The sequence below is a fragment of the Rissa tridactyla genome, chromosome 9, assembly GCF_028500815.1.
Source record: "Rissa tridactyla isolate bRisTri1 chromosome 9, bRisTri1.patW.cur.20221130, whole genome shotgun sequence".
NCBI lineage: Eukaryota > Metazoa > Chordata > Aves > Charadriiformes > Laridae > Rissa > Rissa tridactyla.
Window position 1 is genome coordinate 34,601,869 of NC_071474.1, and position 27,888 is coordinate 34,629,756.

A 27,888-nucleotide genomic window follows, 5' to 3' on the forward strand; every position below is an offset into this window, starting at 1 on the left:
GGTGAGGGGTGCAGAAGTGGGAACCTGCGTTTTAAGGCCACTGGGGGCAGGAGAGGGGCATTTGCCTGGGGCAGCAAAGGCAGAGGAGGGTGAGGACGGCTCCGCTCCTGGTCCCTCGCTCAAGGGCCCCTCTGGCTGCCCACCCCCAGCCCTGCCTGTCTCTGCAGGGGGTAGGGAGGAACGTCCCATGGGGGACAAGAAGGGAAAATCCCGCTGGACTGGTTTAAAAGAGGAGCCTGGGCTGAACACCACCAGCACATGCGAATGAGCCAAGAGGTAACACTGCCCGCTTCCTGCGCCTCAGGTGTCCATTTTACAGATGCCACTAGTAATACCTTGCTGTGGCAAAGCTTTTCTGTAAGCATGAACTGGCTGGTAGTAGTTCTGATGATGGAGGCATTTCCCAAGGCCAGCCTCTTGTACAAATGCATTTATTCTCTAGATCACACAGGAGCAAACTGCTGTACCTCACTGCAGGCACCTGCAAACCATTCCTGCAGAAAGCTATTACCTGCAGGCCTGTTTGTTTGTTTGTTTGTTTGTTTTTACAACTGCTGAACCTACACAAACCCCACTGACATGAATGGGTGCAGAAGCTCTACGCCCCTGAGCACTGGAGCACATGTAAAACTCAGCCAGCTCCTCATTAGTTAAATGGCAGGTGTCCCTTGGCAGTGTCCCACGAACTCATTGATACAAGCAATGCCTTTGGAGCATGGCCGGCCTCTTCTGAGGAACGGACCGGTCTTGCATCCCGAGGCACATCTTGTGAATGCACCACATTTCTGCCCACCTCCGGCACATGGAGGAAATTTCATCTGGCAGAGACCATCGGTAATGGTCTTTGTGCAGTGCGTCAAACGGGCTTCCAGTATTGCTTCGGTGAGACATAAATTTCCCAGTATTGCTTCGGTGAGACATAAATTTCAATCTTGTTTGTTCAGAAATGACTAGCGCCTGGTGTTGCCAAGAAAACCCGGCTCTCTGAAACATACAAGCTCTAATTATTTATTAAGATATTTTTTGGCTCCTTTCGAGCTTTGTATTTTGTTTTCATTTATCAGACTGAGCACTGGTTGGCTGTATACTGAACTAGACTATGACCCCTGATTCACTCTTCCACCAATTCTCTTCATATCTCTTAATTGTCTTGAAATAGCCGGACTTCTGCATGGTAATCAGCGTTCCTGTGAACTTAAGACACTGGAAATCCTAAAATGATTAGATTTCTGGAGAGCTGAATGAACCAGTATCTGCAAATGGTATGTAGTGGTCCGAGCACAGAACTTTGTGAACCACTGACTTCACGGCCTGGGTCTGCCTTGGTGTTCCACCTCTGCCCTTCCCTTCACAGTAAGAGGAGAATCTAGCTATTTACCTACCCCCCAAGTCAGGGGAATAAATCTTGAGTGTGACATAAGTGCTAACACTGTAATTAGCAGAAAAGACTTTCCCTGTTCATCTCAACATATTCAACAACAGATGCCTATCACTTTAAAAAGACCAATCAAAATGTAAAAACATCTATTCTGGCCAGAATATTTTTAAAACAGAAAGTATTCAAGACAGAATTGTCTTGACAGTGCCTGCTGTAGAATACTCAGGCCAGCTCATTTTGTTTTAAAAATTTAAATGGAAACCTTGTAGGACCCGCTTTTGTATTTTTCTGCTATAAAATAATAATAAAAAAACCCACTGTTATAAACAAAAAAGAATTTTCTTAGTGCTGGTAAATTAAGACATTGTTTGTAATGCCCACGAGGAGGAAACTTGGGATTTACTGGTTTCAGATCCAAAGTGTCATGGAGCGTTAAGAAGAATCCTACAAAGCTGCCTGACCTCAGGCTTTGTGGAATTCTCTGTCCCACAGCACAACGAGGCTACAGCCCCACTTCTGCCTTGTAGTAGTATCTTGAAAAATCGATCCCACAGGATTTTGGCCCACAGAGGGTGGAAAGGCGGATGCCATTTTGATCAACTAATCTCTAGTTAGTGTATAGTGAAACATTAATTTACACAGAAGAGGAGAAAGGCAAAGGTAATTGCCAAAGCAAATCAGGATGAATGTTTTCTGTAAAATACACAGACAGATCACATAAAGAGAAGTACAAACCTGAAGCTCTCACAATTTCCAAGGTAAATTCAAACAAGCGTCTGGGGAAACCAGAAAATAGCCCATCATGTTCCCATAGCAAAAGTGAAATTGTCAGTTTTGCTCCAAACTTTTAACATCACATTTATTTTCTCTGTGTATGCAGGCTGTAGGAATAAATATTCCACAACAGGAAAAAGAAATATTCCATAATATTTCAAGAGAAAGATATTTCAAAATTCAGGCTTATTTCAGTCTTACTTAAAAATAAAATATAAAGAGAATGTGGATATCTTATAAATACATATGTTGGAGGTAGGCTAACAATGTTGATTTTCTTGTTCTGCAGAGTTTCAGTTTCAAGCAAACAACTAAACAGCACTTGCATAAGCCACAAGTGTCAGCCTTTCTTTCAAAGCTTTCCAAGAGATTAGATCCCTAAACCCCAGTATCACATCTTGAAGAATTACTGATATAAAACCCAAATTTTCCATCCATAAAGACATTAACACCCAGCTCTGCCAAAACATCGACCTTCTCAGTCGAGGAGTGTTAAATGATGCATGACCATAGTTTTATACTCAGACAGACACATGAAATAAAGTTATAAAATGTTTTAAGGTCATCCTAGGAAAATGATAGCAAACATGACTGGAAAGTACAGACTGATTCATTGAGAAATTATCAACTAATTTTTAATCTTTTCATGAACATTATGGAAAGAGCAGTCTGCAGAGTTAGTCAGGATGATTTGTCACCGTAAGAGCCTGTGTTGATATTTTATGTTGCTACTGAACAACAGACGAGCAAGTCTGCAGGACCAAAGCTTTTAAGACAACTGGTCTCAGCCACCTCTCTGATTACAAGGTAGTGATTTTTGACAACTGAAAACTAGCAATTACCATGCCAACTACCTATGAAGGAAAAAAATATTTGTGATTTGAGCAAATAATTAGTCACATGAAGAATATTTTTAATTTTATAACTTGACTACCTACGTCAAGAGTAGGTAAAAGTAGAGACAGTAATTCAAATGTTGTCTGATTTTTAGAAAATATTTAATGGTTCTAAGGTTTCATCTTTAAAGTGGTAATAACATCTACTGTTTTACAAAGTGCAGCTAGTATGTATGCGATTCACGATACATTTCAGATAGAAACAGTTATATAAGGGCCAGGTCTTGAGGAAACAAATGAGTTACAGAATTGATAATTTGCCAGTTCTTCAGGGTTCAAGCCCTAGGTGAAATGGGAACATAAGTTTGTTACAATATAAATTTTCTGGTGGTATATATGAAATCACTTTATTGATCATGGAAGAGTTTCTCGTGAAAAAGTCCCTGCTGTACAAAAACGATACTGTTGGCTCTGAATGTCCTTTTTGCTAACAGTCTTGGCAGAGAAAGCGAGGACTCACTGATAAGAAGGGACTCTTATCTCCAGAGGTGGTCCTCAGGTCAGAGTTGAGGAATGTTGGCTGGATAGCACAGGGAGCATGTGCTGCCGCTGCTGCCTAGTGTACGTTTATCTGTTTCTTCCATGAGCACCTAATGCTCCATGACATAATTAGGACCAAGAGTATAGCTATATACAAAAAGAACAAAATATCTCATCAATGGCAGCAACATCCAGAAGTACATTACTAAGAAATAAAATATTTTTGAGCTTCAGGAGAAGAATTAGAATGGAAATAAACCTTCAGACATGCATTTTTAATTACCAGATATTAGGAAAGAACATTGCCTTTGGGGGAGTTTTTCTGAAGCTAGCAACTGTCATATTTCTTGCGCCTTTTTCCCAATATTGGAGGCAGAGAGCCAGCCTAGACGAACAAAGGCAATTCATATGCCATTGCCAAAACTCACGCGCACCTGTAAGAAGCTTATACCTAGAGATCATTCTTAAGTTTCTAACTGCCAAAGTTATTTGAGTGGCAGAAAAGAAATTCAGTCGCTGAGCAATTGCAAACCCCATTTAATCCAGAAAGACAGAACAAGCAAACCCGAGTGCTTTTTAATCAAAGGCTGAGCCATCCAATGTGACCATCTGAGTGCCACGAAAGCAACAGGAGTTAGAGGGGTCAGAAGCAGAAGCTGTAGAGGAGAGTGAGTGTCGACCCCCCCTCCAGCAGTGACTATGCTTATGGCATAACGGGATTGCACAGGCAGCCATGGAGACATCACGTGGAGATTGCCGCTTTATTAGCAGCAGGAGAGCATGAAGAATGAACTGCATAGCCCTCAGGCCCTAGGGAAAAAAGTATCCTGGTAGCTACAAAACAATTTTCTTGCTTTTCACATCTGATGTGAGGTCACTGAGACAAAATATACATAACTGTAGAAATTTCTGTGTCTTTTGTTTTAAGTCATCTGTAGAAAATCTAAACTGAAATCTTCATGATTTTTAAGTACTTGGCAATATTGCTTCTCTCTTTTTCCCCTTCACTGAGCCCAAACTAACATACCACTGTGTCAATTAAGGTCAGCCTTATCTGAACAGTCTCTGAACTACTAATTCTCTCTCCCAAATGTGAAATCCAAACCTGTTGAAACTGGCCTCTCTTTCCACAAAACAGGATGTGCAATGAGGGCTGATAGCCCTGAAAGTAATGAGAAAAATCCAAAAAAAGTTTGCTTTTGTAATGGTGTTAACAGTCTAAATATCATGACAGATTTTTAATATGTCAAATAGTCATGGAATATTACAAGATCAGGGACACAAAAATTCAGAAATTTATATTTGTGTCAAATGTTGTACTTATATACAACTTATATATGTATATACATATACAAATATAGTGTGCTTGTGTGTGTATCAGGAACTAGTCATATCGACCTGCATATATGTGAGCTAAGGGTTTTCTTTGCTTAATACCCACAAAAATAACCAGCTGTCAGGTCCTTAGAAGAAACTGCCACAAAAGGACAGTATTTAACAAAAATATTCTTCTCATAGAAGCAACAACCTGTATTAGGGTCCAACTATGCAAATAATTATTAGATATGTATTATGCCTTTGATCGTTGCTTTAAGAATTTGATTGTGAAGTTAATTTATGCTGAAACAGTTAGGTATGCCATACTTACCATTGTCATTAAAATGCAAAAAAAATCAACAAATTTTACATACCTTATGTTTATATGAATGAAAAGGCTAACAGAGTTTATCTTTATAATTTTCTGTGCCTGTATCCCCTTATATATATATATATATAAAAAATGTATATTCTTCTATTCCAGTATTTGCTACTTGATCAACAAAACAAATGTTTAAGTCACTTTCAAAGAAGTACGTGAGTACACTTACAAATACAGTGCTCTGTTTGTGTATCACATGCATCCATGCTTCCCTGTGTATTTAACATATACATACGGGAAAACATATACGGTGATGGTTTCAGACATACACATCACTCTTAAGTCATTTCATGCATACAGCTAAAGAATTCAGAACAGCTGCAGTATCAAGGTGCTGCCTGCTACCCCTACGGCCCAACCTTGATACATTTTGCAAATTTCCTGTATGTTTCCAGGATGTTCCTATTAATCCTATTGAAAATAAACAAATGCAAATAGCCAACATGACCTTTAAAATGAGATTAACAATATTTTTAACTATTTAAACATGTGCTATTCTGTACTTCAGACAATTAATCAATTAACTTTTGTATACCATCATGGTAGTTTGTGATCAAATTGTGTAAATAGTTTTAATAATTTTTCTGTTCTGTATGTCTGAGTTATGCAGAGCATTTACATCTGTACAATACTAGCTTTCCTTCAGAGGGACAGTCTGCATGGTTCTTAAAGGGAATGCCTGTTGTCTTTCCAACCATGAAGATTCTATGATTCTATGATTCATCTAACCAGGGCACTACATCTTGATTATCTCAGCCATCTCTCATGGTGCAATGGATCATTTTGGTCTTTCCTTTTTGGCTACACAGGGAACATAGACAAACAGATACCTCATTTTTGCCTGAAAGTCAGGCTGTGTCTGATTCCTTTTTAAACTGGCTGCTGGGACTAGGACAAGCAGTCCTTCTCTGAAAAAAAGGTTTAAAAGGATCATGAGGAATTACATTCAAAGTACCAGGGACCTTTTGGCCCTTTCTTTTTTGAGATCTTCAATATGTTTGTATGTTTGTGCTGCACTTTTCATTAAATTCTCAGTCAATGCTTCTGCTTTTAGGGCTAGAATTTGAAACAGCCTTTCTGTTCTTTTGTTCTTCACAACAAACAATCAACCAAGTGATTACATTATGCCCAAGCCCACACATTATTGTAAGCCAATAGTTTTTGATATCAAACTGTCACAGTACATACACTGCTTTTATAGCATTATTTTTATGTACTCTCTTGAAAGTAAATGTCTCTCTAGTTCTAAATCATTAATTAAACTCTTAGCACTATTAAACACCTTTACTGAAGGCAACTTTCAAAGGCCTATGCAGTGAGAGTATAATGTTTCACTGTGAAATTTGTGACTGTGGAGCCATGACAGACACTGTTACATAGTAAGTTTGACCCTAAATGGCAATCCAGGGCAGATAAAACTAAACCCTTCCTCTATCTTTCGTCACCTTCTTTCCCCCCTTTTCTTATTTTTCAGGTTTATAATGACCTGCATCACACATAAAACCAGACTATCTCACTTTCTCATGAACGTTACTGGATTTGTACTATACCACTATTAGAAGAGAGACATTGATTTCAGGACTTTCTAAACACTGTGTAAAATGAGAAAGTAGCCCAAACTCTGTGAAACTAATTCTAAACAAAGAATAAATGAATAAAATTAAAATACATGTAGCAAAAATACTACTATAAAAATTACAGATTTACAGCAACAGTTTGTGATCAAAGGTTTCTAAGTTGCAGTTGCATAAAAGCTCTACTCTGTTGTTGAAGAACATTACAGCTCTTCTATTGTTCTCAAACACAGCACAGGTCAAAGAAGTAGCATAACAAATCAATTAATGTCCTACCTGCCTCCTTCACTAATTAGAGACTCGGTCTCTCTCTCTCTCTCTCTCTCTGCTCTTGATATTTGAAACTTCTCAGAAGGTGAAGATTAAAGTAGCAGCTCTCAAACTTTTCCAGAGGGTTTCCTTTTTAAGCCTTACCTTCCCTGACAAGTATGGATTCAGCTGAGGTGAAAGAGCATTAGGAAATTTTTTCATCTCTGCTGCTTTTATTTATTCACCCCTATAAACACAATCTGCATAAACACTTCTGCAAAGGAATCTCCTTGTTATTCTTCCTCTAATTCCAGTTCTAAAAATATTCAGATAATCCAGAATATTAAACCTAATTATTCACATTCCTCCATGTTCCAGGAAATATGACCACAGTACACACACAATAAATGTCCCATCAGCATCTTTGGTTTTGTAATCATCTTTCAGATATAAACCAGCATTGCTTTTTTATTATTTTTTTTCATAAGATAAAGCCTTCAGTATATGTGTCTGAATTCACACTTGGCTTTTTAGATACACGTTTTCTATTCTCCCTCCTGGTCATTCCACTCTGAACAGCTAGGACTATTATGTCCTATCATCATTATTTGGCTTCCTATACTTTCCCTACCTTCAAGTCTCCCTTAGGAAAGCAGGACAAATTAACCTTTACCATTGTGCCGGGGGCTGCACATCTGATCTTGAGGAGGGGAGCAGCTACATGGTGCACAGCCTCCTCCACCTCTGCGAGCAGTGGCTGGAGCCCGCCCTGTCAGAAGCTCCCTGTGTCAGTCCCATGAACTGAGCTGCAATGTCTTTCTCCAGGCTCCCCTGCCCATTATGTGAGATGGCAGACCAAGCAGAATCTAAGATCTTGAAATCTGGACCCATACCAGAACTGAATATGAGCTTCAAATCTCACTCATCATCTGAATAAAGCATATACAGCCACTTCTATCCGTCTTATCCTAAGAGTACCAAGACTATGGTCTAGCAAAACTTTTAAATGTTTCTCTCTGCTTTTACTCTCCGTTTGTTTCAGGCATGTGGATTATCCACCAGCATTAGCCAAGCAATGAGATATCTCCACACAATCAGCAAGTTTTAGACAGTGTGCCCTCAGAATCATAAATTTCTCTGCTGCCTGTACCAATGCAGCTGAGGATGAAAGGTAGTAAGCAGTAGTGGTCAGGTCTGGACATCAAATATTAAAAATAATATTATCTACTTTGAGATATACCCACAGAATTGCCCTTCTCCATCTTCACTTGTGTTCTTGTGTCTCTTTCATTGATTGGAATCGTGGGCACTTCAGAAAAAAATAAACACCACAAATAGATATGCTGGTCCTGAGCAGACTTTGCTACAAAGAGCCTTTTTATACCTTGTGCATAACGCAGGGAAATCAACAATCTGCAAAAGTAGTTCAGGTAAGTACAGAAAGATAATATCAGGCTTGTTGATTAAATGGCATTTAAGCAAAACATCAGAAGAAAAACAACAGCACTGATCCTCATCCAAGAATGAATAGTTTCTAAAAAGATTCTGCTTTGGCCCAGAATGTAAAAAATGTACCTAAAATGGCTTCAAGCTTCGTAAGAAAGGAAGAGGCTTGGGATGTTCATCCAATGGCCAAATGAGAGAGATGAAGCTCAGGTGCTCAATGAACATTACAGAAGAGAAGGAAACAACAGTCATCCTTAGAAGTCCATGAACAATTTATTTGTGCAGTTCTGTCTCTGCCTAGAGACACGCGAGAGTGCTTATGCACCTGATTTAGTGGCATCATTCCCTAGCCTGCGTTGATACAGCTTGCATACTGAAGCAAAAAGCCTGCTTCCGTATTACGGTGACATTTTAAGGAGCAAAATGTGTAAGAAGAGAGTATTGCAAAGCAGTCTTGTGTGACCCTCTATCTCGTCCCCCTCCCCTTTTTGCCCCTCATGTATTATACTCTTTGTTAACTATAGTGTTGCTCCTTATAACAAAACAACAACATGGTTCCTCAAACTGTTCTACAATAAAAGAAGGTATATGAAAACAAAATGTATTTGCTAAAATCTAAAGTTGCCACACATGAGATGTCAACACATGGACCAGACTATTCATCTTTCCAGGCTAGAAAGTGAAAGGATCGGCACACCCGTTTCCCTTGAACACATCTTTCATGCCAAGAGAATCATCAGTCAGTACCAGCTGACTTCATAAGCTCCATGAAAAGGTTACTTGTTGTTTCTTAAAATCAAAACCCAGTCATTTTCTTTAATATATATTGCCAACATTAGGGCATAGGGATCTAATCCAATCTAATTATCAAATATGCAGGTTTTTGTTTCCATTACACAACTTTTCTGTGTGTAATACAAGAATTTGTTCTTTGTTGATACAGCTTCTTGGACAAGCACAGAATTTGCATATGTACACACAATCAAATGCGGCACAGGACTGAACCCTGCACATGCATGTATTGCACATGAGTAAGGGTTTCTCTGCACATGAAAACCATTCTGGAGAGATGCAGAGAATGATTACACGTAAGTAAATGCCTGTATATACAAAGCTGAGACAATAAATTAGAAGCGCTTTTGCAGGAATTCTGGTTTTGGAAGGGTTAATCCAGAGCTTCACTATTCTTTGAACCCAGCACTTAGGAACCATAGGCACAGCGGTTCTGTGCACTTGCAGCACTCACTGAAGCCAGTGGGAGTCATGGCTCCTTCCAGGAGTGAGCCATACACACATAAACTAAGTTAAAATATATTGTTTACATACTGCAAACCTAATAATTCACCGAATCCCTGGCATCGTACCGCAGGATTTTCCTTCAGACACAGCCACTTCTCCAAAGCTAGTTTTTCACGTCTTGGTAGCAGTTGACCCTAGAACCATTTTCAGACATAAGTCAGTGTTTTCTTAACCTGCCAGTGCCCTACTGTAAGCACGTTCATCATGCAGCTGTGCTCTTAGTCAAAGCCCCTTGGGAAGGAACCGCAATTACCGAAGAGTTTGACTAGTGGGATTTTAGCAATGTTAGTGCAGTGCACCCTGCCGGACTGCACAGAGTCCTGCCCGCCGCCCCCGCCCGCGCCTGGGGAATGCCGTCCCCATCCTGAAAATGTGCCCAGCACATCCCGGACGAGAGCAGCGCTCGCCCTTCCACAGGTCTAGTGTGCTCACAATTTTACTGTATTTATCATGAAGCCAAGTAGATACATGCAAGAATATAAATAGAAAGCAGAGCATAGCAGCGCTAGGATTATTTCTGACTGCTTTCCCTTTTCTCAGTTCAGATGATTTTATTTTTTTTGCTATGGGTTTATTCATTCCTTCCTAATTTCAAACTATCATAGGAGTTAAAAATTGAAAAAGTATGTTATATCCAGTTAATCCCACTAAAATTTCTCTCAGCCCCAAATATCTTTACAGACACCAATTACAATATTAGCTGATTATTCATTTTATTTTAACCAGACCCTTACTGATGGCAACCTCTCACATAATGTTCAAAATTTATTTCAAATGTATCAGCTCCTAGCTGCTAGCTCCTAGCAGTAGTTTTGAGAAACCAGTGGAGAGTTCATCCATTAAACCAGAGCTATGGAAGAGTTAGCAAGGGCTTCTATTACTCAATATTTAAGATGAATGATGTAATTCCATCATAAGTTAATAAAAAAAAAATGGGTATCTAGAGGGAAATTCTGACATCATTCTCAAAAGAGCATGTCTGTTTAGTTATCTTTTTCTATAAGCAACTTTAGACAGAAAGGTGACCTTTTATTCTAACTTTTCCTAAATCTTTTTTAGATGATACCTCTAAGAGTACAAAATGTTTTAATAGAAAACAAGTAACTTGAGCACGATAATTGTATAATTATAAAATATTCTTATTTTCCAAAAGCAGATGGAAAAAGCTTATGTTGAAAGACATTTTTCAGGTTAGAAACATCTTCTCTATGGATTGTATGTTGAAGGAAACAAAAAATGATATAATGAGAAAGGACAGAAATCCAATTATTCTAATATTTTATTTCTGTCAGAAGCCAATTTTAGGCATCCCAGTGAAAGGCAAAAAAACAATTCTGAACCATACCCAGACTCAGCGGAAGAAGTTAAAAACCAGGGCAGGTGTTGGAAAATTGTATCTGCCCTTTTTTTTGTTTGTTATCCAAAAATGCAAATTGCTTTTTACCAGGAACCTTCCAGATACATTTTAGCTTGACAAAATTTAGCACCTATTCATGCTAGTGCTGAGAGAGAAAGCCATAAATATCAGCACACAGCAATCTGGATTTTATAATCACATGTCTCTCAACATCCTTCTGCGTAACACATAGGCCTAGGTAATTAGAGAACAATTTAAAAAAATCTTATAATTAAATAAAATTTGAACAGAAAAAATAGAGAAGCAAGGAAACTTATGAATCGCAGCTGCCAAATACTTTTAATTGGCCCCATTTTCTTAAGTAGCGGCAATATGTAAACACCAAAACATTAAGAAATCAACAATTTACACTCACATATAAGATTCTTTGAAATGAAGAAGTATGTCTGCTTTTTTAATGGCATAAATAGTCAGAGCTACTTTGTCTAGGAGCCTAATGTGCAAAATTCATATTTCCACAGACATAAGCAGAATTCTTTCCTGGTTATAGACAGCCCTACATCAATCCTCAAAACAGCACAGTTTTCTCAATTCCTAGGTGCAAAGCCAGTATTGTTAAAAGTGCATTTTTCTCTTTAAAACTTATTGTTACTGCAGGATGGGCCTATTTATTGAGAAGGGGAGCGAGTGAGCCACTTGCACTAAGCGAAGTTTGACCTAAGGTTTCATGCAGCATCCATCAGAGTCAGCACCATAGCTCCACTGACATCCGTGGCCCACAACTGTGTTCCTGTGTCATGCATCCTTCTGGCAGATAGCTGTGCTCGTGAGCCACAGTCTCAGCCTCAAGTACGTCCTCAAAGACCTGTACAGATTTTAACTAATCTCACAACTCCCCTTGATGGGCTGGGCAAGCAACATACATAGTCCCGAGCACTCGTATCCTTCCACAAACACATTCCACTCCTGACCTTCAGTACCTGCATGCCATTTCAATCACGGGTGGTCTTCCAACACATTGCAAGTCAGACCCACAGCATCTGCTGAAATTTCTGTTCTGGGCCTCATTTAAAAGCAGCACTCTTTTTATTACTCAGATGAGTAAGAGCTGAAGAATGAAATTACTGAACTCACATCCTTCAGTACCTTTCCAAAAGTCTTTGTCCCATCTGATCCCTTCACTGTATATTAAATGTCCTTTGTTCTCTTTTGCTTTAGTCCATTTTTAATACCTAGTGGAGGGCTCTGAAGTATTCGCACAAGCATCTGATGTAGCTTTGTATCTAAATAAATAAGTGAAAGGAAACCAGGTGCACCAGAGGTGAAAGACTAGCATAAATCTCAGTGGACCACCAACTTCCTCTCTTTTTTTCTTTAACTATGAAATGAGTTGTATTTCTTTAATCTAGAATTAGCTTAAAGTTGTTACATTGTATGCTTTGACATATGGCATCTGGAGATCATTTCAGAGAGATACAAAGTTTTCTGCCCTACAGATTACCCATATATCTCAGAAGATGGAAGCATATTCGTTCTCCCATATATGATGTTAAGGCTTTTTCTTGCAAGTCTGTTAAACATACATTTTCCATTCTGGGTGCTTTATTTTACTTCCAGAGCTGGCCAATCTTGGTTATCCACAGCATCTTGCATCCATTTGGGAATTGTTTGCACAAGATTCCCTTGATGACAGTTCCCATTAGCACACGTTCATTTACACATACCTTTTTTTTTTTTTGCATTTGTGAAATTCCTTTCTTCAAGTGGATATGAAAGATTATTCCTTTAATAGGCCCTTCCCCACAGGTAGATAAGTCTAATTCAAGGAAGCCGTCGCTCACCATGACCACTAGATCAAAGGGTCTCCAGCAGAAAGACTATCTCTGAATCTGTAAAGGGTCACTTGTCCTCTAAGCCCTGGCTGGCATTCACATCAGATGATGGTACAATTCCATCCCACCTGTTTTAGCATTACAGTGTGGTTGGAGGAGTGCTATTTTCAGTAATGCTGCTTCAGGTCAGATTACATACTAATCAATTACTTCATAAAATAATGCAAAATTTATTTGATCAATATATCTTCCTTCTTCTTCTGGGCACTAAATCACAAAGAAAACCTTGGCTAGTCACCACAGCCATGGTGAGACGATTAGTTGCACATTCACCCAAAGTTTGCTCTACGGCCAACCAGCATATCTCAAAACAGAATTGATTTGTGGCCCCTCTGAAGATGAAGTGCTGACATTTAATTGAAGGCAGAGCCTTCCTGTAATGGCTATGCTACAAGAGTTGAGGCAACTGAAGCATGGTCTTTGGCAGAAGGGAAGTTCTAGTTCCTAACTTCTGTGAGAAGGAATATCCCATCATGGTGTTCACTTCAAACTTGTGTGAATCTCATTGGAAGTCATGAAAATGGGAAGACAAAGAGCTACCTTGAAATCTTTGTGCAGCTCCACAGGGCACCTTCAATGGCTGGTGTCCTCACTCCATCCACACAATAGGTTTCCTTTTTCTCACAAGCTGAAGGAGGTGTGTGTTCAGAACATCATTTCAGACAGGATTAGATGGAAGGCCTGCATATGCTCCTGAGCCGATCCACTATCAAAGTGGACTGCATCTTTCAAAGAGGTGTTTTCTTCTTATTATGGACTACTTTCACTCACTATATAGCCTATTAACTTCAATAAGGCTGTCAGATATAATTACAAATCACCTTCAGTGACTCTGAGTAGCCTCAGCATGTGTTTTCAAGCCTCAGAGACATTCACGACATGGATCAAATCCTGCTTTCAAACATCAGTCTCCTTTCTGAGGAAAAGCTCTTCAGCCTCACAACTTATTAGGCTGAGTGGGACCCTAGTAGCCCTTTCTGTAACACATGAAGGTACGCGAAGGAGGCATGTGAAGGCATGGAGGTACTGAAGATACCAGATGATACTTCACATTTACTTATCTGATCTTATAATGTGATGACAAATAAATGTTTACGCAAGGTTCACCAAGCACTGGCCTGTGCAATGCACAAGTTATTCTTTTATGTAATAATGTTCCTTGGAAAATAACACCAAGTTTATAACCAGCTTTGTCACTTTGCCAATTTTAGTGAATTTTGACTGTAAAATTTATAAAAAACATAGCATCGTAGATTTTTACTTTGAACTTGCTAGATTTACAAGACATAAGCAAAACAAATACAGCATAAATAATAAATGATGAGCCAGGATATGCCTTCCTGTTTGTCAGTTTCTCCCCTTTTAGGATGTTGTTCCATTCATTCCTCCATAGCCCTCTGCACAGGGAGAAAATGGAGATCGCAATCACTCAGCAGAATTTGAACACTCAATGAAAACAAAAATATTGCTTAGGAACATGCATGGGATTTAGACACAACTATGAAAAAAATAATTAATCTAAAGTTCTGATTTTTTTGTAAATAAAAAAGCCGTGCAGAAAGGAAAGCAGGTTAAGCTTGGCCCTGCTGATATAGGAAAAAATCCTGAAAAGGAAGCTCAGAAGGCAAGGCTGACACCAGTGACTAAAAGGTATTTCTTCTCCTATGTGACCAGAAGGCTGAAAAAAATCACAAATGTGTCCAAAATGTCCATTTCTTATCCCACATAGAAGTCAAAGTCATTATCAGGTCCCAAGTTCTGAGAGAAGCAAAATGTTCAATTTTTAAGTTTTAGAAATTTTCCTTACTGGCTTAGCAGCAAATTTTCAAGATCAATAATCAATAAAATAAAAAATCTGAAAAGTCCCCATACTCAAATATAGTAATAAGTAAAAATCATTTCCAGGTTAGCCCTCAAACTTTTATATTTTTGCCATTGGAAAGTTTCCAAAGAGCTGAGGAATACACAAGACTTCAGTTTAGGTGTAGCCCCTTGCACAATTTTAGATCCAGTCCAGCAAACAGCTGTCCAACTTAAAAAAAAAAGAAAAACAACTACTGAGAAGCAAGTTGAGGATAAGTTTAGAATAACATTGTGTGACTCAGGCAACCTTATGCAGGTACTCTTTCAATGCTTTGGTTTGGAAATTTTTGGGAATTCAGAAGAGCCAAGAGGTATTTTTTAATCACAATGAAATTACTTTTTCCTCATCCTTTATATTAAACCTATATATTACACTTACATGACACTTTCATCCTAAAGGACTGCTAAGGTCCTCACAGATTTTCTGACTTTTGAATCTCCACCGGACATACAAAAAGCTTTCTCACATTTTTACATGGAGCAGAGCAGACACAACAGAACCTAGTTCCATTTACATTTAGAGCAGCAAACACCTGTTCATATACCTCTAGCAACCAGCTAAAACTAAAGGCATATTTTTTAAAAAATATATTTTTTGTATCATAGCTGCACTTTTGTGAATGAGATTTGAACCCACGGACATCCGAGGAGTTTTGCCTGAGTGAAAGACAACAGTTTTAGTCTCTTTCTGTATTATTTGTATCAATATGTAGTGAAAACAAGTGGCATCTGAAAGGTGGAACGGAGACAAAAATGTCTAGTAAATACCAGTTCAGAGACAAGGGTAAAGAATACACTGAATTTCATTTATAAACCACTCCATCATTAACAAAGTTCAAAACCTTACCTGTATTAGAAGGTCACAACAGCTACAAAGCCACAAAAAGGAAAAAAAGCTTTAACAGTAGCAATATTTACTACTCCCTTTCTGTTCCAAATTATCGGAGAGCAGAGTCCACTTATGAAATGCAAGATCCTGCCTCTGGAAAAAACAGTTTTTAAGACTGATGCCAGATGGACAGCCCTAGACACTGTTGTCTTTTCTTGATCACTGGACAGGTTGACTTTAGACAGAAAGGATGATGCTTGGAACATCTTAAAAAGTCCTCGGCATACAGCAGAATTAGGACCAGTTAGACACTGTTGCACTCATTATTGACTGTTATCCTGACTCTACAAAAAGTCTGTCATGTACTAGGCACCCTGAGTAGACAATTCAATTGCCCAATTTGTCTGTAATTTTCTTCTTTCTCTTTCTGTAGTTGAGCCTGAGCTGGGAATTCAGCTACAAGCATTTCAACATTGATGATTCACTGTTTGAAGGACCTCCAGGGAAGTCCTACAGTACCTCCAGACAAAGTTCTCGCCTCTGGCTTTTCTTGGCTTGCAGGTTTATTACCCACTAGAGAGTTTAGTCTTATAATACATCCAAATACAACTTAAATTTCAGGCTGATACATGTGCCGATGGACCCTGGAGCTCCTAATTATAACTACATATTCATATCAGCTGAATGAGATGCTAAATTACAGTCTTGATCCCACACTGTGCCTCTGCACAAAGCCACAGCTGATGTTGATCCTCAACTGGAAGAATGGGAGGGGGTACAGGAAGATCCAGCTGTTGCTCATTTGACTCAAGAAAGAAGATGTTTACTTTCTGATGTGAAAAATGATGAGAATAAAATAATGTGAGCAAAATAACATTCCCCACCCTGTCATTTATTAAGAAATAAGCTAATTTCTTCAAACCTAAGGCTTTAATGAAAGGACAATAGCATATAATAATTGGAAATATTGCTTAAAAGTAAGCCTTTTTTTCAGTTAATGCACGTTTTTACACTTTGTTTCCTCCTTGAAAGTTTGGCCAAAACAAATCTTCCCAAAGTTAATTTCTCTCAGGAGTAATAGGGTCAATGCAGCATTACACATTCATGCTCTGGATTCCAATAAAAAAAGTTGTTACCATAGCAAGAAGTATTGTTGCAAAGACAACATACACAATGTAAGATTAAAGAAAGAAATCTCCAAAAATATTTCCAATGCTCAACAATAAGACAGGGTATTTTCTCCTAATTACATAAAGAAGAGAGTGTGCTACTGCTTTGATAGTCCCACTGTGATGAAACAGATTGGCTCCTTTAAGACTAATTTTTCAAAACGCAAATTTCTAAATTACTGTGTTTTTTCAAAGTCGCATCAATTATTTCTAACATTACGTATATCATGCTGCTGTCTGAGACCAGTCAAGGATTAGAGAAGGATATACTGCGCAAGGTACTGTGCATAAATTGTAAAAAAGGCAGGTCATACCTTACAATCTGGGTTAATTTCAGGAAACAAGAGGAATATAGGGGATAAAAGGTTAAGTTGGGGTAGAATGAATGGAAAGACAAGGCAGCAGTAATCTGAATACAGATGCTCATATAATTTGGCATGCCACTACCTAGTCAGCCAGCATTGTTCAGTAGCACTGTGATACAAGCTAGTTTTAAAATAAGTTTCAAATAATAATAAAGTTGTAGCTTTGTAGGCTTTCTTAGACACCTCACAACATGAGAGAAAGCATGGAAATGATTGCAGGAGTGGAGTGTCATGTGGGAAAAGCTTGCATTGCTGAAAAGTGAAGACAGCTTAAATAATGATGCAGTACCATCTGAGACATAGAACAAGGAGGAAGTGGAAGAGAGAAGAGCAAGACAGCAGAACGTGTGAAATAGGATGAAGAGCCAGGAAAATGATCAAAGTAGCAGAGTTTGAATGGACACTGCAAGGGCAATGTTGCAGAAGACATGACCAGAGAGGAGGACATTGCTTTAGTAAAACACCAACTGAAAGGAGCCCAGAAAAGCCTTTGCATGTGAGTGTACATGTTATGATCAGAGCAGGTTCTCTGCTCACCACATTGGAAGAGGCGGGAAGATTTACCACCAGACAGCCTATGTGACTCTAGAGAAGAGAAGGCCAGGCTGAAAAAGAAACCGAGATACAGCCTTTGGCAATAGGAGAATGCTGTGTCTGTTCACAGTAATGAAAGGAAAAGAGAATGGAACAGAAAGTGCAAATGTAGAGACTAGAGCTTGAGGGAGATGATCTAAAAAGAGAAATGAAAAAGGAACCTGCAGAATAAGGGCATATGACGGGAGGAGAATAGCAAAGAAGTTCACTGAAGAGGGCAGTGATGAGTAGGAAGATGGGAGCATGTGATGTAGGAGAGGCAGAGGAGGAAAGCTCTAGGTGAATGGCAAATGGACATACTAAGTGAACAATTACACCCCACAAGCTATTAAAATAACGTTTACGTTCTTAATTAACCATCATAAGACCTTTGACTTCACATTGGAAACATTATTTTAACAGTTTACAGAGAGAAGGGGGGTATTTATTGACTTGACTAAATTCTTTAAAATGCTTACAATGGAAATTAAATATCATCAGGTAGAATTACACCACACCAGGTGGTCAGCCTACCGAGATACACAACATACTCTGATTGACTTTGCCACTAGAATGAGATGGAGAAACAAACCACGTCTTTGGGTTTCAAATGCAGAACTGTAGTGGTTATAAAGCATTTCTATCCCTGTTTCTCTACGCTCTCTCCAGAGCACCTTCTCCTATTTTTCACTACTAATTTTGTTCACTGTTTCTATATCCTTGCCTTCTTAAGTTCTTTTTCTTTCCTCTTACCTCTGTCTATTGCCCTCTCATTCTTTCCTTCTTCCACTGTCCTTCACGTTTTGCAATATGGTAAGGCAAGCTCCTCCTCTCCTCCACTGCCTTAGCACTAGTCCAGAGGAGCACAGAGAGCTTAGGAGAGTTGGTCATTCTTGTATTCTAATCTTCTGTCCACACTTAGTACAGCTACAGTGCAACCAGGGGATCCAATTGCTTGTTAAGTCCTCTCAGCCCATGCTCAGTTTATCTGCCAGGTGGACTGCATGTGTGCTGTTTCCACGTTGGAGCTCTCTGGTGGCATCTCCCAAAAACATAGTTGGCAAAATCAAAAGACTGTCCCCTGAACATGTTAAAATTGTCATTTCACAGATTAAAAAAAAAAAAAAAAGGCCAAATTTCAAGTCCTCACTACAGACCATGGAAGCACTAATATTTCTCAAAAAGACAGACTTTCTTATTTATACATACATATGGGCATATATACATGCATACCTACACATATCCCTGTAAACATGGGCAAAACAATATCTTTTTTTTTTCCTAACCCCAGTTGGAGAAATGGCTGAGGGTTTTAGAGTAAATTTTCAAAAATATTTGCCCGGGGCAGACAGCATGGAAAATTTTGGCCCAAATGGTTTAAGTTTGGCAAAGTTATAGGCAACAGAAAACAGGATCTTATAATAGAAAGTGCTGGGCAGCCTTATGGCAGACATCACTATTTGTGCTGCTTGTAAGACTTCATTTTCTTTAATAGGAGCTGCATGGCAGGGCTGTAATACCCTGGGGCTTCCTGTCTTTAATTTCCTTTGAATATAATCTTGGTCTTAAGCCTTCCTTCCTAAATAACCTCTGTCTTTAATTATTTTTTTAAGCAAATTACAACTTAACAAGCACACATTGTCGTAAGACAGAGCCTCTAATTATCAAAATGACAGTGCTTCTTAGAATCTGAATTTCACAGTAATTCAGTAACCAATTCGATAGGTCAGTAAATAATTATACACCATCACTGCCAAAAAAATAATTAAATGGGATATTATAATAAGTTGTTGTGTATACCTACACCTTGCATTACTCAGTCACCTAGATGACCATTGCAGAGGAGTATCCATAAAGCGAGCAGCAGAGAGGTATAGATGTGCAGTCACAAGTGGTCGCACAATTAATAAATATTTGGAAGCCTTATTACATTATTTTGGGATAAACTGAAAGTGCTTCTCAGTCCTTATTTAGGGAAGACTGTCACAAGCACATGTAACAGACATCAGGATGTGGCTCACCACTCTTGGATATAATAGATAAAATTACTCTGCTAGAAGTAATTTTATATTAATTATCTTGCTGGGAGTAACTTTTAGATCCCTGAAAGGATGGTCTCATTTTGTAGGTTTGGCTTTGCAGGTTCTCTAGACTCACAGGGTTGATACATTGCTTCATCCTCTGACATGACATAAAATAGTCACTGTTGGTGAAGCTGGGGTATTTTAAATCTAAACCAAGTTTGCTGCAGAGTCCTTAACTCCAAAATCTTCTAGGGCTGTATATTTTAAGATAGAATATAGCATTTGAATGCCTTGTCAGTTGCTTTGGGGCTCTATTGTAGCATTAGCGCTCAGAAATTTCAGCATAATTTCTTTATGCTGCTTAAAGAAATGTGCCTAGCCATGACCCTAAATCGCCATCATTATTAATCCATGTATTTCAAACAATTATTACATAAATCACACAGTCATACCTGAGGGGATGAGATTCAAACACAGTGAACCAAATAAAAGTGGGTATTAACTAAACTATTAGGTATTTAGGAAAGAAACTCACTCTGCCTAGTTCTGAGATCACTTACTCTCCGTGATCTACACACACACACACACACCCTTTTTCTCTTTGCTACTGAACACATGCAAATACATACTAGATTTAATCTAAGAGGAAAAGAGCCATTTTAGTGGCATGCCCCCTTTGCCGAGGCTGTCGAGAAGATTTTCATTTGTTGTTCTGGATGCAGACAGCCTGGGGTGGCTGCAGTCTGCCTCATGAAAACCTCCTAACACACTTTTTAGCAGCCTTCAGTAGTTATCCATTTCAGACCAATGTGACCAGTTGAAACAGAACTGAAAATTTATGCATTCCTATACTAAATTTCTCCAAGTTAACCACAAAACTCCTCTACAATGTATTTTTAAAGTTATTCTTCATGTGATATTAGGGGATTCTGTACATAAAAAATAACATAGCTTCCCTTTAGTGACTAACAAAACTATACAGAAATATCCTTAGAAAAACAACTGCCGGCTGTTTCAAGCACTTATTCGGAGTGAAAATTAGTCGAAAAATCTTAAATCTTTCCTTCAATTAATGAGCAAAGTTATACATCAAAATTTTTAATCCTCAGTTTGAATATGAATGAAAATTCATGAAATTCTTGAGTCACCTCATTCAAGGTAAAGACCTGACTCAAGGAAAATTGATCCATCTTGAAAGCAAACTAGAAAAGAAGGGCTACACACATCTTCATGTGTGTTATGCCAGTGTAAGTAAAAAGATGACTAACATCACCCTAGATTCAACTTTCCACGGCAATTAGCTAAAGTATCTCAATTTATCTTTCCCTGACAGTTTATGATTTTAAGGAAATTTGAGATGTTTGGGTTGTTGGGTTTTTTTGATTTTAATGGACATTTTAGCACCATCTGCTGGTGTTAAAACTTGCTCTGGAAATTAAACACCAGCTACCTGCTTCATCTTAACTTCCTTAAGGCCTACTTCTGGCTCTTATTAGGAAAGGTTAATTGCTTGCTTTTCTACTACAGATCCCAGGATTGGATAAGTAATTTATCTGAATGAATCATGCATCCAGATGGAGTATACCTTCTGGAGGCCATATATCAGCAGCAATATACTATTAAAGAAATCCTTCATCTACAGCTACATCCAAGATTAGATGTGAATGCTTTTTACAGTGTAAAAACAACCAAAAAAAACCCTCATTCCTTAAGGGGTAACAGATATTTTTTTCCCCTCCCCTAATGTATTCTGAGTTGATAGTGGTATTTGGACTAAAGAATTATGCTGGGATACTGGAGATTTAATGTCTGGTGTGCACAGTCAAAAACTGACCTGCTAAAATTACTTCTCACTGTATCCAGTTATATAATTATATGACTTATCCCATTCAGTGGCTTTTTTATTTCCTTTGATTGCTTCTGGCTCAGCACCAGTTCTTTCCTTTTTCAGAACCTCTTGGGGCACAGACAGTCTGAAAGCACTTTAGGAAATGGTCACACTAGGTCTCAGATGCTTTTTCTACAGGACCTGTCCTGAATACATGAAACATCTCCCACCTTCAGTACAAGTTTGATCTCTGCATTGGTTAAGCCAAGCTCATGGAATTCTCTACAAGACTTGCCAAATGCCTGGGTTTGACTGACAACATCACAGAGCACTAAGAAACCTGCCACAGACTTTATGGACTCCCCAGAGGGAAGGGTTAGTACCAACCCATTTGAGTTCAGGCAGGTCTAGCAAGTAAATGTGCCAGGGGAATTTCAAGTTGTTCTGTTGTGGCTGTTCATATCAATAACTCCTGTGATATGAAAAACCGGGAATGGACCTGGGGATCATTTTTTTAGCCTTGCCTTTCAATACTCAGCATTAATCTTTGTGGCACATACTTCAATCTCAGTTCCATCGTAATGATCTCCCACCGACTATCATCACAGCCCTGTCTGTACATCTTTCATATACCCGTTGCTCTAAGGAATAGACTCCCTCCCTCAGGTGTCTTCTGCAGTCATTAGTCTCTCTTCCCTTCTTTCTGTTAGAAGCTCCTCCATGCAGAATAGCCATGGTTTAAAGTTGAAATTCAGTTATCTGAACCTTAATAGGAGTCAGAGAAACAATCTCTCCAAAAACTACATTCCAGATTGCTGTAAAAAGCTGATGTAAAAGCAGCAGACAGGATGAAATGTCAATTGAACAGCATGGTGTGTCAAGATGTTATGGGCTAGCAACAGGGCTAGGAAACAAGTTCCTTGTACTGTGGGAAGGCTATGTGCATCCCTTCTACTATATATATAAGTAGGCTCCAGTATAACAGTACCCTGCCATGGTGAACTTAGGCAGCAGTTGCCCCAAGGAAGCTAAATAGCCATGAGACAATTAATTATATTTTACTTTCCTTCCAGCCATACAGATAAGGTTAAGCAAAGCCCAAACCCTGCTTGCCCATAAATTCTCTATCCTAGAGAGTGGTGACTGAAGACTTTTCAGATAGATGTTCTCGGATAAGTTTTCAAAGTCATGCTCAAAAGGGTCAAGTCAAAAAATAAATCGTGTTATTTGTTAGAAAGATTTGTGTGTACACCTCCCACATTCACTGCTTTGAAATGGACCCCTTAATGTCTGGAGGGGATACAAAGCCTATGGCTCTTCTAAGGTTTCAGAAGGAGGAAGAAAGGCCATGCCCTTTAATAAAGATTATTCTGCAGAAATTGGACTATTTGCCTTTGCAGAATCTTTTACAATATAAGCTTGACAAAAGGTGCAATGCAGTAATCTAAAACAATTTCTTAGGAGCTGTAAAGAATCGAGGAAGACCTTGAACGCATTATATGCATTGATGGAAAAACGAAAAACTATGAGAGGTTTAGGCCAGAGATGCTTCCACTCGCAGTACCCAGCCTCTCTGGATTGCAAAATAAAGAGGCATATTTAGTATAATTAGGCCAATTATGTCTGCCAACGCTGGTGAATGTCAATTCAAACTCATTTCTGAATTGCTTCTTTCCACATGAATATCATTCATATCTAATTTCCATCAATATCATTAAGATTCGGAAAAAGGTTTATCAAGAAGAGATGATTTGGGCAGGGAGGGGTGAGAAAACTCTTTGCTGTTTCAGCAAAACAGAAACCGTGGAAGCACATTAATTTGGGCAAATTTCCCATGAAAACAAAGCTAAAACCTTTTCAAACTATCCCAATGTCCTTTCTAAAATATTTTGAACAAATGAGTTCCTTTGAATTGCAATGTACTTCTGCTTTTCAAATTTAAATGTGTGTATATTCAAATAAAAGGTCAAACTTGAAATGAAAATTTTCCAAATTTAATAAAATTAATTGCCCTGATCTCATAGATAGCATTAGTGACAGGAAGCCACCCCGTGCCTTGGGAACAAATTGCGCGCTGACACTCAGACAGCAGAGATCTCCTGAGCTCCACCGCACTCTATTCCAGTGGCTGTCGGTACATGGGAAGTGAGAGTGCCATACACTGCTAGAGATGTCTTGTAAAGTCATATGGAAAGTTAAGTGAGACTGATAATAACTGCATTAAAAGACTGCCAAGTGCATTCAGAAAACTGGAGTGGCTTTCAGTAAGAGTAGGAAAGCATCTGGATTACGTGCAGCAAATTTATCGAAAGAAAAGTGTGTTCTCATTACGTTTGCCTACTAACAAACATTTACTTTAGAAAATATACACAATTTAGCACTATTTTTTAACATCTGAATGTAGCTTCCGTATATCCATTAAGAGAGTAGGTAACTGAAATACATACAGGATTCACAGTTATTCATCTAGAGTTCTGATTCTGCATTTTGTATGTCTTGAGACGGAGGATAGGATATTGCTAACAATATGTGGTACAAAGGATATAATAGATTATTCTATTTGTTTCATTAAACTACCTGTGACTAGTCAATTATGGAAAACATTTTGCATTTTAGAAGTACTGGCATTTTAATTATGTGAAAAGAACAGACATTAGATGAAAATTAAAAAAAAGACTTATTTTATGTATGTTTCTCATTTCTTGTCTCATCGTATAGGCAGAAGTAAGAAATTTCAGATTAATGAATAAATGTGCACTGAAAATCCCCAAACATCCCTCATCACTTATCCTCTATCTCAGAGAAAGGAACAAGACTTACTATTTGGGTTGTCAAGAGTTCTAGAAGCAGTTCCACTTTAGCCCAAGTCCTTTCAGTGTTTGGTTTCAGGTGTGTTCACTTTGTGAAAAAGAAATGCCATACTTGCATGCCTGATGGTTTTTTTTCATGTTTTGGAAAAGAAGAAAGAATTTTTTTCAATGTATAAAATATTTTAATGAAAAATTTCGGTCTTAATTGCAATTTTTTCTACCCCAAGAAGTGCAAACTTGATAGGCGTTAGGATTTTCACAGGCCACACAAAAGAATTGCAGTAAAGACTGTTTCTAAGTCTGATAGGTGCTCCTCCATCCATGGCTTTTCCTGCCCTGTCTTTTGGAGCTTTGTGCTAGCTCAGCCCCCTTATCCTTATATTAGGCTACACACAATAAATAACAAAACAGCTTAGGTGGTTGAAGCATATAGTTTTCAATGAGTCTTGCCAAGGATATCTTTCACTGGGTGAACAGGGATAGTGTTGAATCAATTGCCTAATACAAATATGCCATTTTGCGGTTATTCACTTTCCAATGTTGATTATTAGACATAAGCAAGTAATTACACATCTTTACCTCTAAACTAACTTGGGCACTCATCTTCCATGGGTATGTTTGCTGCTATTGGATGAACACAAATAGTTTCCTGTTCAACTTTGATATGATAAACTGTACGTTTCCTCTTGGAACTAATCCAGCTTCCACTGGAGGCAACACAAAAAAAATCCATTAATAAATTATGAGAGCCTTTAATATATAACAAGTATTGCCCTGGAACTTTTATTAGTTCACTTCCTAACCAGCATTATTGTTCAGCTAACTTCTGTTCCTCCAACCAGACACAATAAAACTAAGAGTTCACTAAGCCTTTAGTTAGTTAGTTTGATAGACAGACAGACAGATATTTTGACTGAGATAACATTCAAAGGTCCCATTCACAGCTGGAGATCTGTATTCTTTACATGGAAATCCTGAGTTTGGTCCACAGTAGTTACCATGGTAACAATATTCATAGGTTATTGTGCATGGATAGAAGATGCTGCATGAGAGCAATATATTGTCATTCTGGTTCAGGATGACAGGCAAAGTGAGCTGGTTTGCGTTAACAGGTAATATTAGCATTTCAGATCAGTAAAACTGTATACACTATGACAAAATTGAATAGCAACAAACCCCCAACTATGACAAAATTGAATAGCAACAAACCCCTACTTCCAAATATGTTCCTTAACATAAAACTATTTCTTAAATTGCATTTAAATCAAAATGTAGTTGCAAAACTTAAAACTGGATTTCAAACTCTTTAAGTTCATGGAGAATCTATAGATGGAACTTCTTCCAAAAAGTACCCTTTGACTGTGATCAGAAGAGGAAAAGCAAGGCAAAGCTCAGATATTTGGTATACAGGGAACTGAGAATTAAAAAAAAAAAAAAAAAAAAAAGGAACTACTAGTACAGTGCAGTGAAGCCATGCTTAAGGTGACAATGAATTCAGCAGCAGCAGAATATTACTTTCATAAGGGTTTTTATTAACACACTATAACCTGATAGGAGAAAAAGAGGGACCCCTCCGCCCCGGTCATCATTGAGGTGAAAAAATTTAAAACCTTGAACAGAAATCCCTTCAAACCATCATGAAAATGCACAGCCTTAGTATAGTGCAATGAAATTAAAAAAGATGTCATGCAGCCATGTCAGCCACATCTGTGACCCATATGGTGCATGTAACAAGAGCATATGTCTATACCTAAAGAGAACATTATATGCTGTATAAGGCTAGGGCAAATGTAAAAGTGAAGTAGAACACCTTCACATTACAAACACAGTTTGTTATTTGTGTCACATCAAAGAAAGAGTCTCTAGGAATTATTGCCCTCTGAAGTCACTTAATTATGATTAAGTGAACTAAGAACCAATGTAAATGGTATTTTATACCCCAGTGAATTGAAGTATGAGATCTAGTCAAGGTGAATAAGATTTACAGCCAAAACTCATGCAACCTTACAGTAATTTCATGACACTTTTACTGCTAGCCTAGACATTTCAGTTCTTGAAATAATTAGGAGTACGCAAGCAAATTTTATTCTTTGGATGCTTATAATAAACCACAGACAGGAAAGATAATAGGTTGCTTCTCAAGTGCTTTATGCACTTCTACTTTTATTATAAAAGGGACAAAGATAATGCAGGGCAAATACAACCTTCAGACTTTACTACAAAAAAGAAAGAGAAAAAGAAAAGTAAGCATAGTAGGATGCCCACAAATCTCTTTCATTTCTACTAAATCTGACCCAGATTAAAGTCTCAAAACTCATCTTTGGCTAATCCCAAATACTTGTCTGCTAAAGAACACATTTGTTATGTTGAGCCCCCATGCATAATATGAGCAAGTAAAGTCAGCCAACTCACTTTAAAGATACTAAGGGTCTTCTCACACATTTTTAACTCTAAGGAGAACTATTCCCAGGTATTTGCCTTCAAATAGAATTAAAAGTGTCCACAAAGAAATGTATAACATATCAATAAATAGCTATATTTCACAGCTTTTCCAGCTGGAAGTAAACTCATTTTCCAGTGACAACTGTTAATCCACTCTCTTCTAGAGTCTCTGTTTGAAAGGCTCCAGGTAAAGAACAGAAACTTGGCTGACAGAAGAAAGTACCAGATGGCTGCTGGGATGGGAAAAAAATTGAAGAGAAGAAAATAGTGAAATGTGAGTTGTAGAAATGAGGATTGAATCACAATCAAAATGTAAGTAGAGAACCAGAGCCTTTGGGTTTTAACAGGAGCCATGTTAGCAACACAGCATCTACCCAAGTGGTAAACTTGATGGCCTCAAGAGGCCCTTAAAATGCAACGCAGCATTAACAAATTGCATAAATTGTATGTATAAAGAGTGCTTTTTGAACAGTCTCTTTTGGCTGATGTGACCATACACATTTGCACAAACCTATTTCCCTATACCTAAAATGTATAAACCTGAATACTCAAGCCATTGTGTCTCTTACACATAAACTGTGCCCTTTTTCAGTCCTTTAAAAAAAAAACTTTAAAATTCCCTATAATCTATTTGTGAATCAAAGGGATCAAAATTCACATGCTAAAAAGGCACTAATATAAATGTTCATGCTGTGGTACTAGACAGTGTCTTTAGTAGAGAATGGTGTAGAAGAACAGAACTCTGGGACTAAAACTTAGCTCTAAAGATAAAAGATGTAACTGACTTCAGAACGTAAATGAGAGAGTCTGGGTTACAAAATACATGTTCTTGACCTATTGGCCACCTCCATCTAGCACTAGATGCTAAAGTTAGTAACACCTTTTTTTTCTTTTTTTTAATCTGTCTCATTTTAGCTTGCCTTAAGAAATACTGTCCTAAA

General features: G+C 38.2%; 1 protein-coding gene across 4 annotated transcripts in view; it reads right to left on the bottom strand.

The window, feature by feature from the left end:
- Positions 1–27,888, bottom strand: part of ZDHHC15 (zinc finger DHHC-type palmitoyltransferase 15) — a 241,948-nt gene that overhangs the window by 163,475 nt on the left and 50,585 nt on the right. The window contains exon 1 of one of the 4 annotated variants that reach the window (XR_008468406.1): positions 15,755–15,871. The exons of the other annotated variants lie outside the window; for them this stretch is intronic. The gene's annotated coding sequence lies outside the window, so the exon portion shown is untranslated. Of the gene's footprint in view, positions 1–15,754; positions 15,872–27,888 lie in introns of those variants that run through there. 4 annotated transcript variants of the gene reach the window in all.